The 18,204-nt window shown below is 37.4% G+C and overlaps 1 protein-coding gene across 2 annotated transcripts in view; it reads left to right on the forward strand.

Annotated features, from left to right (window-relative positions):
- ube2o (ubiquitin conjugating enzyme E2 O) overlaps window positions 1–18,204 on the forward strand; it is a 47,016-nt gene that overhangs the window by 1,358 nt on the left and 27,454 nt on the right. The gene's annotated exons all lie outside the window — the stretch shown is intronic.

Consider the following 18,204-nt stretch of genomic DNA (forward strand, 5'->3'; position numbering starts at 1 on the left):
TGATGTTTTTTGTATGTTGACCTCCAAATGGATAAGCAGAAGTGAAATAACATAAAAGGTTTTTGTACAAACTGTAAGTATCATTTAGGTTTCTGTCATTTTTAGTAAAAACGTGTTTGTTTCTCATTCTGTGGGTAAAATATCCAGGAATTTTACTCATGAAAGTGAAGCTTCATAATGATATTACTCAAGTAAAAGTATGGTGTAGTAAAACTATTCCCATTTAAAAGTACATTTTTTCACTAAAGTTACCCAATTAAATGTAATTATTTACTACTTGTTCTAGTTCTGATTGTGTTGCCTGAGCAAATCTGTCGTCCATTATTTGAAAAGTAGTCTCGATTCAATACAAGATCCTTTTAAAACCTCTGCTCAGTTCCTGATTGACATGTTTTAGTTTGTGTTTTCCTTGTTGCTAATTAAGAAATGGGGAAGCGTTTGTTTTAGTTTGTGTACAATAGTTAGGATTTCCCTTCACCAGTAGAAGAGTCAACACAGGTTCAAAGAAAAATGAGTCTGGAAAAGCTGAACAGCCTGATTTCTTTTTCTGGACGGCACCAGAAGAAGCCTGTTGAAACTCTCAGTTCTGTTTTTGCAGTTGTGTGTTTTTTTTAATGAATGGGTAAAGTTCTGGTTGGTCATTCAACCTGTCATAACAAAGGTTTACCGGTGTTACTCCAACAATGCCATTTGGACACAGTATGTCCTGCAGAGGTGGCCATCGAAACCTTTACTGTCCATTTGTGAGCATCCAGAACTCACTTTTACTTTTTACACAGCAGCTTCCTGTTTGCTTTGAGCCCAAAATCTCAAAGGTTCACAGAACATTTGTGGCTTTGAACAAGTTTTATTTAGTTGGATTGAAGAGAAAAATGTTTCTTTAATGTAAAGTTTACTGCTCCACTATTTAGGCTGAACTTTAATACCCAGAGTAGGTATAAAGATATTTAAAAAGCCTGTTGCTGTGTATCTCTAATGTGTAATTGCAGTCTAATGGGTTGTCATTGTCAATTTGGTCTTCCATTAATTCACTGGGATTTATAGATGAAGCTAGTATTACAGGAGAGTTCCTCTACGGAGGCATGATTAACTGTGTGGCACGTTTGAGAAAGTTTGTGACATTATTTTGAGCCGTGCAGTTCTGCACAATTTTGCGCTGGACAGTCTGGTTTAACTTGAAGCTCCACAATTTGCTGAGCCAATAAGTGGCATTAAAATAACAAGTTATTGCACAACATTTGCAGCAGTTTAATTATATAAGAAATGCTTCTCAATTTATGCGTTTCAGTTTGTCTCTAGTCTTTTGTTTCGATTCTGTTACTTTAAAACTTGAGATAATTTTTTGCTGCTGTTGCAAATTCTGTGGATGTGGCCACTGAAACTGTTACTAAATGAGGATTGTTTCCTCCTAATAACACCTGACTGCTAGCATGATTTAATTAGCTGGTGTATGGATACCATACAACCAACAACTGACGCTTCAACAGTCAGTTATGTAAGATGAGTTGGTGTGTGTTGGTTAGAAATTAGGACACCTGAAAGGAGCACTAACTTAATAATGTTATGAAAGGATTTGCTGTTATTGTGTTGGATGATCGTTCACATCACCTGGGATTTAAACTGCAGTGGAGGGAAAAGAAAAGCTTTTCACAGAGAAATCTGCTTTGCTCATTTAGATACAGTCATATGAAAAAGTTTGGGCACCCCTATTAATCTTAATTATTTTTATTTCTAAATATTTGGGTGTTTGCAACAGCTACTTCAGTTTGATATATCTAATAACTGATGGACACAGTAATATTTCAGTATTGAAATGAGGTTTATTGGACTAACAGAAAATGTGCATTATACATTAAAACACAATTTGACAGGTGCAAAAGTCAAATTTTGCACCTGATTGATTTGAATACCCTCAAATCATTTTATTGATTTGAGGGTATTCAAATCATTTTATTGATTTGAATACCCTCAGCTACTTTTCACTGACTTACTAAAACGCAAAATTGGTTTGGTAACCTCAATAAGCTTTGAACTTCATAGCCAGGTGTAGCCAATCATGAGAAAAGGTATTCAAGGTGGCCTATTGCAAGATGTTCTCCTATTTGAATCTCCTCTGAAGAGTGGCATCATGGGCACCTCAAAACAGCTCTCAAATGATCTGAAAACAAAGATTGTTCAACACAGTTGTTTAGGAGAAAGATACAAAAAGTTATCTGAGATTTCAGCTGTCAGTTTCCACAGTGAGGAGCATAGTAAGGAAATGGAAGACCACTGGGACAGTTCTTGTTAAGCCCAGAAGTGGCAGGCCAAGAAAAATATCAGATAGGCAGAGAAGAAGAATGGTGAGAACTGTCGAGGACAACCCACAGACCACCTCCAAAGACCTGCAGCAGCATCTTGCTGCAGATGGTGTCTCTGTGCATCGTTCAACAATTCAGTGCATTTTGCACAAGGAGAAGCTGTATGGGAGAGTGATGTGAAAGAAGCCGTTTCTGCAAGCATGCCACAAACAGAGCTGTTTGAGGTCTGCAAAAGCACATTTGGACGAGCCAGCTTAATTTTGGAATAAGGTCATGTGGACTGATGAAACAAAGATTGAGTTGTTTGGTCATAAAAAAAGCAATTATGCCTGGCAGCAAAAAAACACAGCATTCCAAGAAAAACACTTGCTACCCACTGTAAAATTTGGTGGAGGTTCCATCATGCTTTGGGGCTGTGTGGCCAGTGCCGGCACTGGGAATCTTGTTAGAGTTGAGGGTCGCATGGATTCCACTCAATATCAACAGATTCTTGAGAATAATGTTCAAGAATCTGTTACAAAGTTGAAGTTGCGCCGGGGATGGATATTTCAGCAAGACAATGATCCAAAGCACCGCTCCAAATCTACTCGGGCATTCATGCAGAGGAACAATTACAATGTTCTGGAATGGCCATCCAGTCCCCGGACCTGAATATCATTGAACATCTGTGGGATGATTTGAAGCGGGCTGTCCATGCTCGGCGACCATCAAACTTAACTGAACTGGAATTATTTTGTAAAGAGGAATGGTCAAAAATACCTTCATCCAGGATCCAGGAACTCATTAAAAGCTACAGGAAGCGACTAGAGGCTGTTATTTTTGCAAAAGGAGGATCTACTAAATATTAATGTTCCTTTTCTGTTGAGGTGCCCATATTTTTGCACCTGTCAAACTTTGTGTTAATGCGTACTGCACTTTTTTTTTGTCCAATAAACCTAATTTCAATACTGAAATATTACTGTGTTTATCAGTTATTAGATATATCAAACTGAAATAGCTGTTGCAAACATCCAAATATTTAGAGATAAAAATAATTAAAATTAATAGGGGTGCCCAAACTTTTTCATATGACTGTATCTTAGTGATAACTTTAACAAAGAAATTCTGTTTACCTCAGGTAATAGTGACATTTTATGGTGATATTATAATGCGTACTGCGTCTCTGAACTTCTTATATTTTTTTTCAGTAACACGTTAAAATAGGAAATGCCTCCTTTTTATATTGAGACATAACTTGTTATAACATCTATGCCATTGTTGAGGATTTTGCAGCAAGATGGTTGGTGCAGTTTGCTCACATGTCAGTTCACTGAATGCCTGAGTCATATGGATTAAAAATACATTTTATTTCTGATTTTAATAGCTTTTTCGTTTTCTTGAAAAGAAATTGCACATATTTTCAAACACAGGGTTTTGTTTAAAAAATTGTGACTTAACCTGAATTCAAAGTCCAAATAAGTAGCAGCTGTAGAAAATGTTTGTCAAACGAGAAGGCAAGTCTGGCATCACTTTGGTGTCTGAAATATGGAGACCCAAGAAGTGCACTGGTGGAAAAAAATCCAGATTTTCCAAAAATTAAATCTTCAAAAACAGAACATTTGATCAGTCGATCCATTTCCCAGTCCAAAGTTGTTACTTTGCTCTGCTTGTGTAGATGGTTGTGAGTTCAGGTGAGTTGAGACCAAAGCAGAATCTCCTGTGTGGCAGCAGCTTTTCTATGGGTGGAGCAGGTGGAGGAAGGAGGAGGCGAGTGTGGTAATGAAGATAACAGGAAGGTCGCAATGGGTCTGACTGCTGCTGACAGAAATGGGCTGAAAGGGAATGTAATTGTGGTTGAGAAATATGGGTGGAATAAATGGGAGAGGGAACAACTTAGACTTCATTACTGATGGTAGATGCAACCAACGTCTCTAAACTGTCTGGAGAAATGTAATGTAATAGAATAAAAATGAAGAAATCCTGCCTGAATCAGACAGGCTGTGTTTGGTACCAGATGGCTGTTATGGTAATGTGCAGGCTTTTGCTTTTTGAAATGGTATCATCCCACCTTCTGTTCTCTGAATCGTTTAAAATTCTCATCAGTTTGTTGGTTTTAATAAAATTCTGGGCTTACTGCTATTTTATTATATTCTGTTACAACTTTCTTTAAATTGGCAGTAATTATGACAGTGTATTGGGGCCGTTGTAGATAGAAACGGTGTAAATGTCCACCAAAAAACAAAGAAACTTTTAGATTAAGCTCAAATTTTCCAGAGGGAAAAAAGACGAATTTCTGAATTTTCAAAGCCAGAAATTTGCTGGAAAAACTTAGAAAGTTTCTAGAAAAAAACTCGGAAATTTCTGAGTTTAAAAAGTCAAACATTTGCTTGAAAAAAGCAAAGAAATCTGAGACACTGCTACTATATGAAAAATCCGATTTTATTTTGTACGTTTCTGTAATGATAGAGATATTGTTTCAGTAATCTGGAATCTCATTTCTCTCTTGCATCTAGAAATAAAACCACATGAACAAACCTAAGGTCTGACCTTCCTGAAAGTGTCAAACACTGACCAACATCTGTGATCTTGATCACTTTTTGTGGAATTGGAGTACAGGGTTTCCCCTAGTGTGTTATAAGCCTGGCGGACCACCAGACTTCACTTGTGTCACCACCAGGCTAAGCACCTCTTATTTATTTAAGTCTTTTTAAAATCTTTGCATTTTATAAGACTTTATAGTTGGTGCTCAGTCTTTCAATAACACGTAATTATCAAGTGATATTTTCAAATTTCCTGTCAACTTTAAACATTTTTTAACTCAAAAACACGATGGCTCGCTGGATGAAGGACTGCTGTGCCACCCAAGCACCGAGCTTAGCAAGTTTTCTGGGGGAAACCTTGGAGTAGAACAAACTAGTGCAACATGGAGGACAAACAAAAGTCTTCTTTTGACTTTGTTGCACCAGTTTTGTCCTTCTGTTGTCTTGTCCCTCATTACACAGAAGCGCTGCGCCCTCCGTCTGCTGTAGTCTTGTCCTTGTCATCAGACACTGAGTCGGGATGACGAAGGATTGGTTGGAGGTGAGGAAGTTGTTCACAAGGTGAAGAAGTGACCCACATGAGTTGAAAGACGTCTTCTTTGAGACACCGTGTTGTGAATTTAGCACTTTGTGTGGAATACATGTAAACATGTAGGTGTGGATGCCTATAAGAAGGTATGAATACATTTCTGAGCAACAGTTTGAGGCGACAGCACAGTCAACTGTGACCCAGCTTTTTAAAAAATGTAACAAACCTGACTAGAAGAGCTTTCAGCTGATGGGATGCTATGGCTGGATTATCTACACATGTACCAGAGAGAATGAGAAACCTGTTCAGAGCAGCATCCAGACACTCTTAATTAACAGTGCAATGTGTCAATAGGATATCTATTTATTCAGGACAGGAACTAGTTATGTCATCATATGGACTAGCAAACCACTGGGATTTCTGTGACTCATTGTTTTGTTTAAATCTCACTGAGCCTTGAGTGCCTTTTCTCTGCTAACATGTTTGACCAGATCCCATCATTTGGATAAATTACCCAGTAAAGAGTCAGCTCAGACTCATGTTTTCCCTAAATAAACAGAAGTTTTCCATAACTTTTCACCCAGTTTTCATGTAACCTGTACCGTTTTGCCATTTGGACTATTTAACATTTCTTTCTTTCCTTTTTTATAACATTTACTTAAACATGGATATACACTGTTATGAACAGCTGTGAGTAATGTTGACCCCATTCAAAATCAGGATATCCATTTATGTTTAGCGAAAACTAGGATTCAGGATTTTATATGGATGAATGACCTTTTCACTTTGTTTCCTTTTGTTAACATGAACTCTAACTTAATTGCGGCCTGCAGCGCTGTAGCTGTTGATCCTATGATGAGTCGGAGTAATTATGGTAGGCCTGGACTTTCCACAGAAAGTCTGGATTTTTTTTCACCGCTCTTCCATGTTTTCTGTAATTGCGGATAATTTGGTCCTCCACAAATACAGAGTCCTATAGATGGCTTTGTTGTCTTTTCCACACATAAAACTGACTGATTTTGTTTCTCATCTGTTTTTGAAATTCTTTCATTGGGGTATAATGTGATTCTTTGCGACAATTTCAGCCTAGTGCATGTTATCAAACAGCAGAGTTTCCCCCAGTGTATTATAAGCCTGGCGGGCCACCAGGCTTTACTTGTGCCCACACCAGGCTAAGCATTGCTTATTTCTTTAAGTCTTTTTAAAATGTTTGCATTTTTTAAGACTTTAAGTTGGTGTTCAGGTGTTAGTCTTCCAGTCTTTCAATAACACATGATTATCAAGTGATATTTAAAAATTTCTTGTCAACTTTAAACATTTTTTAACCCAAAAACGGGCCGCTGGATGAATGACTGCCCTAGCACCCCAGCCAGCAGGCTGAGCAAGTTTTCTTTGGTAAACCTTGAACAGGTTCTATATAAGTGATTATTCCACAGACCAGGCAGTAAGTATGCATTAGTGGTTTGGATACCTGTCACCAAGATAAATGAAATTTTTATTTAAAACTACTTCTTATAGAATTCTGGAAGGGTGAAATATTTATTCACAGCGGTGTTTATTCTCATTTTTGCTGTTACAGAGAATAGTATCATCATCCACTGTAATCACATTACAGATGTAGTCACCCTACACCACTGTGATGTTTGATCCATCTCCAGCTTTTATTACATCCATTTCCATCAAACAGAGTCACTCTGGCTCATTGTTTGAATAATGTGTGCATTGTTATGAAAAATACAACTGCATGTTTACATTCCGAGAAATGTGTAGATTTATGTCTCTGAATGCTCTGAAGAACGACTTCAGTATCATAAAACCTTATGTAAAATGACAGAATGAGCAAATTCTCATTTTTAATGAATTTCATCTCTCATAACACTTATTGTGTTTCTTGAGTTGAAGTTTTTGTTTCCCCAGAAAATTAGCTAAATAAAACATAAAACACAGATAGCGGTGCTCTAAATAAAACTGGTATTTCTTTAGGTTTTGTATGTTTTTTTTTTTTTTTTGAATAGATAATTTCTGCTAAAGATTGCTGATGTTTTACTATATACAGCTCTGTAAAAACCCATTGAAAACCTCTTGGTTTTTCCACCTAACATTGATTTCTAAACTCATCCTGAGTTGAAACATTAATATTGTTGAGTCTAAATGAATATGAACTTGCTTTCTTTGGATTATTTGATTTCTGAAAGCACTGCATCTTTTTGTTATTTTAACCATTCCTAATTTTCTGCAAATATTAAGTTCAAATCAATTACTCAATTATTTCAGCACCACTTATTATTATTATGATTATTAAAAAATAATCATACAGAAAGGGCTGAGCTTTTCACATTTTGATGTTCAAAGTATTTTTTTAATCTCCAGATGTATCAGCCTACATACACTAAAGGAATGTAATGTTTTTGCATTTCAGGCAAAAATAAAAAAATTAAAAATCTAAATTGAATTGCTTATTTGTATCTTTTAATGCATCTGTCGTATTGGTAGTCAATAAAAAATGTGCAGAATGTGCCAATTTTTTGTCAGAATAATTGATAGATTAATCCGGTTACTAAAATAATCATTAATTGCAGCCCTACATGACGATGAGTTCTCTGGATTCCAGAGCGGCATCAGATTCACATTCACATTGTGATTTGGACCAAAATCTCTCAGGAATGTTTCTGACACATTGTTGAATCAAATACATAGAATTAAAGCAGCTTTGAGGGAACAATGGGTTCCAATCCTAAAGCAGTACAAGGTGTATATTAAAGTGGTTGGTGAGTGGAGCTGCAGCTATAATGACACATTCACAATTGGGTCCAATAATACAGTAACAGCTCATACTTACTTCACCAGACATAATTACATTCTGACCGTAAACGGATAGCGCTTTGGGAAACCAACTTCTCTGCTGCTGTGCTTTGTTATTGTGAGATCCCATATTGTTGTGAGTTCCAGTAAAAATCTGATTTTCTTTAACAGATCATCTTCTTCTGCCGTGTTATGTGTGATAAATCAAAGCCCTCTGGTAAACTCAGCCCGTTAGAGCCAGGATTTGGCAACTCCTGTTTTCTATAAATCTGAAATGATGTCAATAAATCTGTCGCAATAAGTAATAAATCAATTAATTCACGATTAATTGATTTAATCATTTCCACTTGCATGATTTACCATTCGTTTTCTCTTTCTACTAAAAACTGGATGATAAAAGTCTTCAGTTTGGTGTTTTGGTCTCAACTAGCCCATTTTTTTTGAAGGACAGTTTTGTTTACAAAGTCTAAATAATTAATTTTATTATTTGTTTTGTTTATATATTGTGTGTATTTAAAATGTCTTCCAGCTTCAGTGTTAAATGTTTATTAGAATTTAAAGTTTATTGATCTTTGAGGATATGATTGCATTATTATGCAGTTGCCTTTAGATTACTTGAAAATAGTCTCAAAACAACATTATTGTTTATTGCAATAACGTCAGAACAATTTATCGTCAGGACAAGTAGACCTGTCACAATAAGCAATAAATCAATTAATTGCATGATAAATTAAAATGAGCTCTATTGTTTTTCTCTTTCTACCAAAAACTGAATGATAAAAGTCTTCAGTCTGGTGTTTTGGTCTCAACTAGCTTTTATTTTGAAGGACAATTTTGTTTACAGAGACTTAATAACTCATTTTTTGTTGTTGTTTTGTGAATTTTAGATATTTTAAATGTCTTCCAGTTCCAGTGTAATTAGAATTTAAAGTTTATCTGCCTTTGAGAAGATGTTCATACATTATTATTCCATTACCATTATATTATTTGAAAATTGTCTCAAAACAACAATATTATAGTTTATCGCAATAACCTCCGAGTCAGACTATCGTCCAGTAAAATTTATTGTGACATCACTCCATTACAGTTTCACATTTAAACACTTTTATCCTCCTAGTTCTGCTTTCTTTTGCCCAGAATCTTCCCTCATCTTCCTCCTCTCTCCACGCCTTCTGTTGCGTCTCCATTTTGCCCAGCTTCCTTATTTATCACCTTCCCCACTCGGCCCTTCTCCCTAACCCGTCACCCTCCCTCCCAGCCCATATTCGGCACCTTCCTCACCTCTCAGCGCTCCAGCAGGCCAGCGCTGATGTAATGTGCTGCTGACTGGCCAGTTGTCCAGCTCCTTCGATAATGGATCCTCCTTCCGCTGCTCACACCACACCGGCACACATGCAGGGAAATTATTATAGATTCTGCAATGACTTGCCCTCATTCCTGTTTCTCTCCATCCTCCATCGTCTCATCCTCCCTTTTCTTCCTCTGCAGTATCGGTCCTGCCCATTTGGGAGACGGTGCACTCTCTGACTACCCAGTCGCACCCCTCCCAAACCTTTCTTTCTGTCACTACCATCTACTGCACTCTTGTCTATTTCTGGCTCTTGCTTTTCTTGTTTCTCCGCTCTCCATCTTCCTCCTGGGATCTGTCTTGATCTCCTACTTGTTGGACAGGCAGCTGCCTCTTCTTTACTGTCTTCTGTGCTTTTCTCTGACCCCTCCCTTGCACCATGTCGCCATCTTCTCTTTCTATCTTCATGACTTTTTCTTGGCTTTACCTTTTTGCAAAGCAGAAGATAAAGCCTTCAAGAGTTATTCTGACCATTTGTTGGATTCAGAAAAATCTTCGTTTAAGCCTCTTTTATGCAATATTAGAAATGCGTTTATAAAAAAATGTTTTGTGACAGAGAGTGGGTTTATAATTTAATAGAAGGAAATAATAAAAAAAATGTATTGGAGCAACCAAATGGAGTAATTTTGTTTTTATCAGAATGTGGAGTAGATTGAGTAAAAAGAAAAAGTATAAATATAAACTTGCTTAAAAAACGGTTTAAAGAGGAGCTAGTTGGGAAATATGGGTGCCTCAAAGACCAAAAATGCTACTGATAATAAAAATGTATAAATAATTGTACATTTAAGGATGAGAATGTGAGATTTAAGTGTTATACAATGTGGAAATAATTTAAGTTTATCTGGTATTTGGAGATTTAAATGTTTGTTGGTTGATGAATATTTGCCTGTATGAAATGAATATTAAAAGATGCAAACAAATTAATTTGTTTTTTAAATAAGAAAATAAACAGAAATATAATAACATATTATTCCATTAGCGTACACATGCATGTCACAATAACAATTGTTATTGGTCGATAAATTGTCCCGTAAGTTATTGCAGGGATTTATAATATTGTTGTTTTCGTACTATTTTTAAGTGATAAAATGGTAATTGCATAATAAAGCAAGAACACGTTCTCAAAGATCAATAAACTTTAAATTCTAATTAACATTTAAGACTTGAACAAAAAAAAAACATTGGGAGAAATTATTTGTTTAAGTCTGTAAACAAAATTGTCCTTCAAAATAAGGGCTAGTTGAGACCAAAGCACCAAAATGAAGACTTTTATCATCCAACTCTTGGTAGAAATGGGGGAAAAAGAGAAAAACGCAAAATCATGCAAATAGAAATGATCATTTAATTAATTAAATTAGGACTTGTTGCGACAGGCCTGCATACGGTTGATTCTTTATAGTAAAGGATGCATCTGGAGCCAAAAACATTACTGTTAGCAGCAACATGTGAAAAGCTCAGACCTTTCTGCTTGGCTTGGCATCTATACAGTGTTTGATCTGTTGCTTATTTTTTTAATTAACAGTTTAGTAATTGGACAGAAAAAGGTGCTTAGGAGATTTTGTCTTTACAGAATTTGAACCTAGTGCCACTTGACGAGTTCTTGGCATCTTTACAGATAAAGGTTTCTCATTTTAAATCTGTATATTTTTTGTGTTAATTACACCTCTGAGTGTGTTGTTACTTCAACAAATGGCCTTTTTTTAAAGTCTTTATACTCCAGTTAATAATTAATTGATTACTAAATTAGTTGACAATTATTTCAGTAATTGATTAATCACGATTAAAGAAATTGATCATTAATCCACCTTATTTTTTGTATCATTCTTTTTTCTGCCGCCTATTGTGGTACATTTCTCCTATTTTTGATGTGAGTTTTTCTATTGGTTCATATTACAGAGTCAGGAGATTGCTCAGTAATAGACAGTCTGTGCCATTAGTCCTCTCGTCATTTCCCTTTGGACTTTCTGGATAAAAGGCCTTGTGCTGCTCTCTCTTTAATAGAGCTTTGCATCCTTCCTGTGTGGTCCAATCAATAGGCTTCAGTCAGACTGCAGGAGGCTGAGAGGCATTCCTCTGAGATTTCTGATTCATATTTATGGACACATAAACACAGGCAGAAATAATTTGGCTTTGATTGGAATTGGGTGACAAAGCAGCAGGGGGTATCGCATGAGGTTTGTTCTGTTGTAAAATACCAAAAGCCCTTTTCAGAAAAATGTTCATTCAAGGCTTGAGGTGTAAATGTGTCGGGACCAGAGGAAGACAGAAAGCAGTTTGTGAGTAAATGTGAAATGGGGAGAGCTAAACCTATCGTAATAATGAATAAATCAGTTAATCACATGATAAATTAAAGTGAGCTCAGTTTTTTCCATTTGCATGCTTGTTTTCCTCCCGTTTCAGGGGTGTCCAAACTTTTAGTCACGTGGGCCAGAATCATAAGATCAAAATTAAAGTAGATAAAGTAGCCGGCTTTGTTTATTTCTCTTTGTAGGAAAGGATGTTATTCATCGTAGACCCAGCATTTAACTAGGACGTGGCCATTTTCTATGCTTTAAGAAAATTATCTAGATTTCACATTCTTTTTCAAAGTTATTCTCAATAATAAAAACAAGATCTAGGTCACTTTCTTTGAAAATGCTTGCTATATTTAGCCAAGTTTAATAACTCAACTTAAAAAAGAAAAATCAGTCTACTTCTCAGTAAAATCCAATTATTAATTGGTAAATCCAGAAATTATAATCAAAAGATCACACCAACACTGTATTGATGTTAAGTCGAGCAAAAAGAGTGAAGCTTTTTACGTTAATGTTAGAAGTATTTCCTTTTTTTGCAGACACGTCCTTCGCTACAAATAACCAAACATGCACTCAAGCATGTTACTGCATTATTTGCATCTTTTCATATATTTATAACATTGTATAAAAAAATCTATTTTTTTTATCCAATTAATCATCAGAACAAGTGATAACTAAAATAATCATCAGTTGCAGCCCGGTTATTGTGCCAGATCTATATACACCTAGATTTCAACAGTAAGTCCTGCTCTTATTTTCCTGCTTCACTCTCAGCGGTTTGACTGTAGCAGTGCTTGGTCAGTTGGCCTGTTATTGACTGAAGCTGAAAGAGGAGACTTCTTTTCGGCCTTATTGCATTGTAGGGAATCGTAAAGAAACACAGAGCTGCTCCTGATTCCCGTTTAGTCCATCAGCTCGTCTCTCTCTTGCTGTCGTCTGAGTCAACATTTTCCAGCACACATCATAGTGCAACGAGGGAAAATTAAATTGTCCAAACACATGAATGCTAACACGTTTTAAGCATCTCTGCCGTCCTGCATTAGCTGATGTGCTCCTGGTTTAGCATGGAGCTGAATCAATGGGCTGTTAGGGCTGAGAAACTTGATGCTAGGCATAGTACATCTATAATTAGTGACGATCAACATCTGTTCAGTTTCCTGTTTTGGTCTGATCAAGCCAGCTTTGACTATCCTGAAGTTCAGAGTTATATGAAGAAGTAAAAGTTTAAACCACACAGACAATAAGGGTGCATTCATACCAGCCCTGTTTAGTCTGTTTTAATCAAACTGGTTTGTTTGTCTTGAAGGTCCGGTTTGTTTGGGGAGGTGTGAATGCACAATTGGACTCTGATGCGGACCAAAACAGCAAACTCACGGTTTGGTTAAAGTGAACTCCAGCAAGGTTTGCAACATGTGAATGTAAAGTGGACTGGAGACCGCTCCAAAAACTGGAAATGGTCTATATCGTGGGGCATTCTGGGAAAAAACAAACAAAACAAATGTGTGAGTTCAGCACTAGAGGGAGAAATGCCTCATGGTCATCTGCCAAAGACCAAAGAGAAATCCTACAACCGTTAAAATCTGACACCACTCTTGGATTACATTTAGTGAAAAAGTGTCTTCTTTAGAGGTTTTCATGCTGTTTCCTTGAGTAGCGCCCCCACAGGTGAGGAGGTGAACAGGTTTGGTGAATTTTTGAATATGATAAAGCCCCCAAAAAGCCAATTTATTTGGCAGAAGCATAATAAAAATAAAAAGAAACACTATGATTACAATAGGCCTTCGCAGCACTTTGCTGTTCAGGCCTAGTAAGTTAATACATGAGAATTGATCTTGTCTGTTTTTACATATGTTTAAAGTTTTTTGTATTCTGTTCAGAGTGCAAAAGGATATGCAGCACAGAGCAGACGGGAATGGATGTGAATTTGCACATATTAACTCAGAAGAGGGTGTGTGTGTTTGTGCGCGCGCGCGCGCGCGCGCGCGTGCGTGCGTGCGTGCGTGCGTGCGTGTGTGTGTGTGTGTGTTGATGGTTTTCCTAGCCCTGTCTATCCCATGTTGGAGCAGCTTTTTGGTCCTGGACAAACTCTGGTCAGGATGAAATATCTGTTCTGTTCTGGAGGAACAGATGAGAGAGTGCAGTGTCAGACTGGGACTCTCTATCAGCAGATGACTAATCTTAAACGACCTGGATCAGTATCAGGGACAACATATTAAAATATCCTAAGTGGGACATTCCTAGTAGAGAAACACACCGAGGATGTTTAAATGTGTGTGCAGTGCAATGTAGCTTCTTCCCTTTGTAATACTGACTTAGTCTGTGCTGCTTTTTACTTCCATGGTTCGAATTTCTTGATGTTCTGAAGATGAGAGTGAATGACAAGTGAGCCATGAGTGGAAAACCGCCTGAGCCAACAGGCAGGCGTGGCCTCAAGCTGCAGTTTGCTGCAGTCTCTTTCTCCTTCCTCATTGTGCTGCTCCTGAATAACGACTCATGTAAATTAGATTGGGAAGACAAAGACAAATCCTGGTCTCAGTTCTTGTGATCAATCTGGTTCCTTCTACGTTATCAGCTGGGTTGGAAAAGCAGATGTGCAAGTTTTCATCTCAAACCAAATGCCAAACACTCTCCTGCTTTTACATGTCAGAGGCCACAACATGAAGGCCCGGCTAAAACAGTTGTTTCATTATTACACAGTAATGGGTTCCAGGTGTTAGCTGTTCGGGGTGCTTACTTCATCATCCTCTCCTTGACATGAACAGCCAAACTCTATTTATCCTTCGTTTTGTTTTTTGGGTTTCTCAGTTCAAGTTACTACCCCGGTTACTAAGGAGTTTCATATTGTGTGAGTGCCATCTTTATAAACAAGTATGTGATAGATATTGATGATGAGTTCAACTTTATTTGTAATAAATTTTGTAAGTGTTTTAGAGAAGTAGTAATGTTAAACATGACATTTTGGATTATTAAAGGATATTCCGGCTAAAAGATCAGTTTTTAAATGTAGAAGCCCAGTGTGACATGGCGTTCGTTTTACCCTTAGTTCCCTTCTAATTGGTTGTTCAGTGCCATGTGATGACTCCTCTGCCTGAAGCACATGCTCCTGTGTTGCATGAGTGTAGGAAGTTCCCATAAAATTTATCCTCTGTCTGTCTTTACACATCAGACAAATGCAATCCAAATTCAGTTTTTCTGCATATATTTTGTCCATATTCAACTTTTTCACAGGAGTTGGAACGGCCCAATTCTGATCCATTCACCCGCGTAAATCCAATTTGTGCCACTTAAATATTTGGTTGGACAATATGATTGACAAATGTTTCATATCAATCATTGTAGATAATTATTGGTTTGCTTTTAATATCTGAAATACTCCCAAACTAGTCGTTGAGCTTTGCTGATTTATCCACAGTTTTCCACTCCGCGCTGTTGTTTTTTATATTTAAGTAGTTATGAGGGTTGGTGGTGAAATCTGAAACTGCTGCTTCACAACTTACTCAGCAAGTTGTTGCTAGGTAACCAAAGAATGAATGAGTTGCTAGGTAACCAAAGAGTGAGTGAGTTAGTTTATTCCACCAACCTTCATTAGCTCGCGGTGACAGTTCAGTGAAATTAGTGAATACTCTGTCAGACGTATTATGTATTGATACTGATCAATCTGTCACAAGTTATATTGTTATTGATTTATTATCCAGTCCTGTATGCTGCAAAACCAGTTATGTATCCAATTGTTTTCAAAGTATCTGCAGTCAGAACAGAACCAGGTAACCAGGTCGTGTCACATTTTATCTGATTTTTACATCCTTAACATGAGACATGCATCATAATTCTGCACCAGAAGAAGCCAAACATGGTTAATCTGGACATAAACGATGGCTGAAAACTATCATTTCTCGACAGACGTAGCAGTTAATTCTCCACGAAACGCCATCACTAGTTGTGCTTTCTTTCTTTTTGTCTTATTATGAACTGGTGACAACACTGTCGGCTCCCATTATTTTAAATTCAATCCATAGACGGTGGTGTCCATTACTAAACAGTTTGCTGCTGTTTTCCACTTTTGGTCTGAACCATAGAAGAGGACCAAAGGACCTTCCATGTATGAATACTCACTCATACAGAAACGTAGGAATTTGTAACTGCTGTTTTTAGCCATTTAATGTTGATCCTAAATAAATCTTATTGCTCAGGAAGAACCAGAAATTATATTGGTTTGATTTGTGTGTGATGACTGATTTGTTTATAACCTTGAAACCTTTTGTCATGCTAGTTACATGAGGTGATTCAAGTAAACCAATACAGTTCCTTAATAAAATCTAGTTATAAAGTAATGTGAACAGAGTGAAAGAGTTGGTTATAAACATTAGTTTATCAAAGGCCTAAAGTTACAGTTTCTAAGCTTTGGTTACTTCCAACCCAGGATTTCCCCCAGTGTATCATAAGCCTGGCGGCCCGCCATGCTTTACTAGCCCCGCCGCCAGGCTAAGCGTTGCTTGTTTACGTTTCTAGGGGGGAAAAAAATCGTTTCATTTTTGTTTTTGTTTTTTAAAGCCGGACTACAAGCTTCTCTTTTGCTCTTAGCATTTAACTAGCAGAGCAGATTTATTCCTAAATGATATGTTTATTAATGGGTTTATAGTTTATGCATTTAAAGCCGACAGCGCGCGCACCAATCACACAGCTGGCTCCTCTGCGCTTTGCCTCGCGCTCTGCCGCTGCTTTACCTCAGCGGGATTGCACGCACTTCCTTTCACTCAAACTGGACACAGGCTGACCTGTATGGATGTTTACATAAACCTACTGTGAGGAATTATGATCCTTTGGAGAACTCTAGGTAAGAGTTTAAAACCCGCCGCGTTATCTGGTTGCGCAGCTCAATGTGAACCACAGGAATAACTTGTAGCGAATTCAGAGGTCGCGTTGTGGAGCGGTGAGAATGATTTATCTTTGTGAATGAACAATTATATGCGCCGTTTACATCTCAACAGCGTGTGGCTCTGAGTCTGTCTTCCCTGTAAAGTTTATGTCTGTGGCCGGAGAGTTTGTGGATAACGAGCAGCGCTAACCTCATCATGCAGGTTCATCCCAGTGAGGAGCTTTAATGCTCTCCTCAGAGTCACGCATCATGCTGATTTTATATTATTGTATTATTATTTTTAGTATTTTTCCGGTTGCACAATGCATCAAACCATATCAAATGCGTTGTCTACTTGGAGTTAATGTGCGCGGCGCACGGAGATCTGAGAAATTCGTTCCATAAACTCGACCAACCAAAATAGTTTCTGTGACGCTAATTAAAAACTAAACGGACACGAAATGGAAGAGCTACTAAATTCACATTAGTAGCAGTGAATTAAATCTCCCATTTGTTGCGCAACTGCACAGTGCAGCAGATTACAGGGCCGGTCCAAGGCTGCATGAGGCCTGGAGCAGAATTTGATTTACGGGCCCCTTTTGTTGCTAAAATCATCAGCACCTCTAACAGCCTCTGTGTTAGATTTAGTGAAATATGGGAGAAGGGAGTTGGCCAACCTAAAAAGCAATAAATTATAATCGCAGTTTACTAATTTGGATTTGTAAATTCAAAGATTAAACTCACAGCATCAGATTGTTGCTATGGTAACAAAACAAACTATGAATATTGTTCTTTGAAGAACAATATTCTTCCTTAAAATCTTGTATTTAAATGTTAAACAATTTAAAATCATTTAATTTATGTATGCCTAAACAATTTAATAAAATTTAACAGCATTGATAATCTCAATGAACAAGTGTTACATTTATGTACTGTGGTCTGTTTTAAAATATTAGCATTTATGGGGCCCTTGAAGCCCTTGGGGGCCTGATGGAGCCACTGACTTAAATTGGATTAAACAGAAGTGCAAATTTGTTGTTTTTAGACTAGTTGTGGGTTTAAATAGCAGTTCACTGGAGATCATTTCATAATTACACAGTAATACGTTTGCATTTCCTGTCAACTTAACATCTATTGATACAAAAACATGGTGGACCGCCTCGACGCCCCGACCACCGAGCTTAGCAAGTTTTCTGGGGGAAACCCTGCAACCGGCTCTTTCTCTTTATAGTAGCGGTTTAATAGGACAGTTCTGTTGCTCACGTTGCTCAAAGGCCAAATGTTTGCTCTATCAGACTGTTCTTGACTTTCAGAGAGAGGTTAAATGCAGCCGATTTCAACACTCCCTGTCTGAAGGTGAGGAAATGTGTTACTATAGTAGCGCAATGCAGCATGATGCATTGAAAGAATATTAATGAAGAAGAGCTCCAAGTGTTGGTGCTTCTCTCAGCTAAAAGGTTTAGACAGGCTTGCAGGCAAGTCGGGGTGTGTGTGTGTGTGTGTGTGTGTGTGTGTGTGTGTGTGTGTGTGTGTGTGTGTGTGTGTGTGTGTGTGTGT

The sequence above is a fragment of the Poecilia reticulata genome, linkage group LG1 (genome assembly GCF_000633615.1).
Source record: "Poecilia reticulata strain Guanapo linkage group LG1, Guppy_female_1.0+MT, whole genome shotgun sequence".
Lineage (NCBI taxonomy): Eukaryota > Metazoa > Chordata > Actinopteri > Cyprinodontiformes > Poeciliidae > Poecilia > Poecilia reticulata.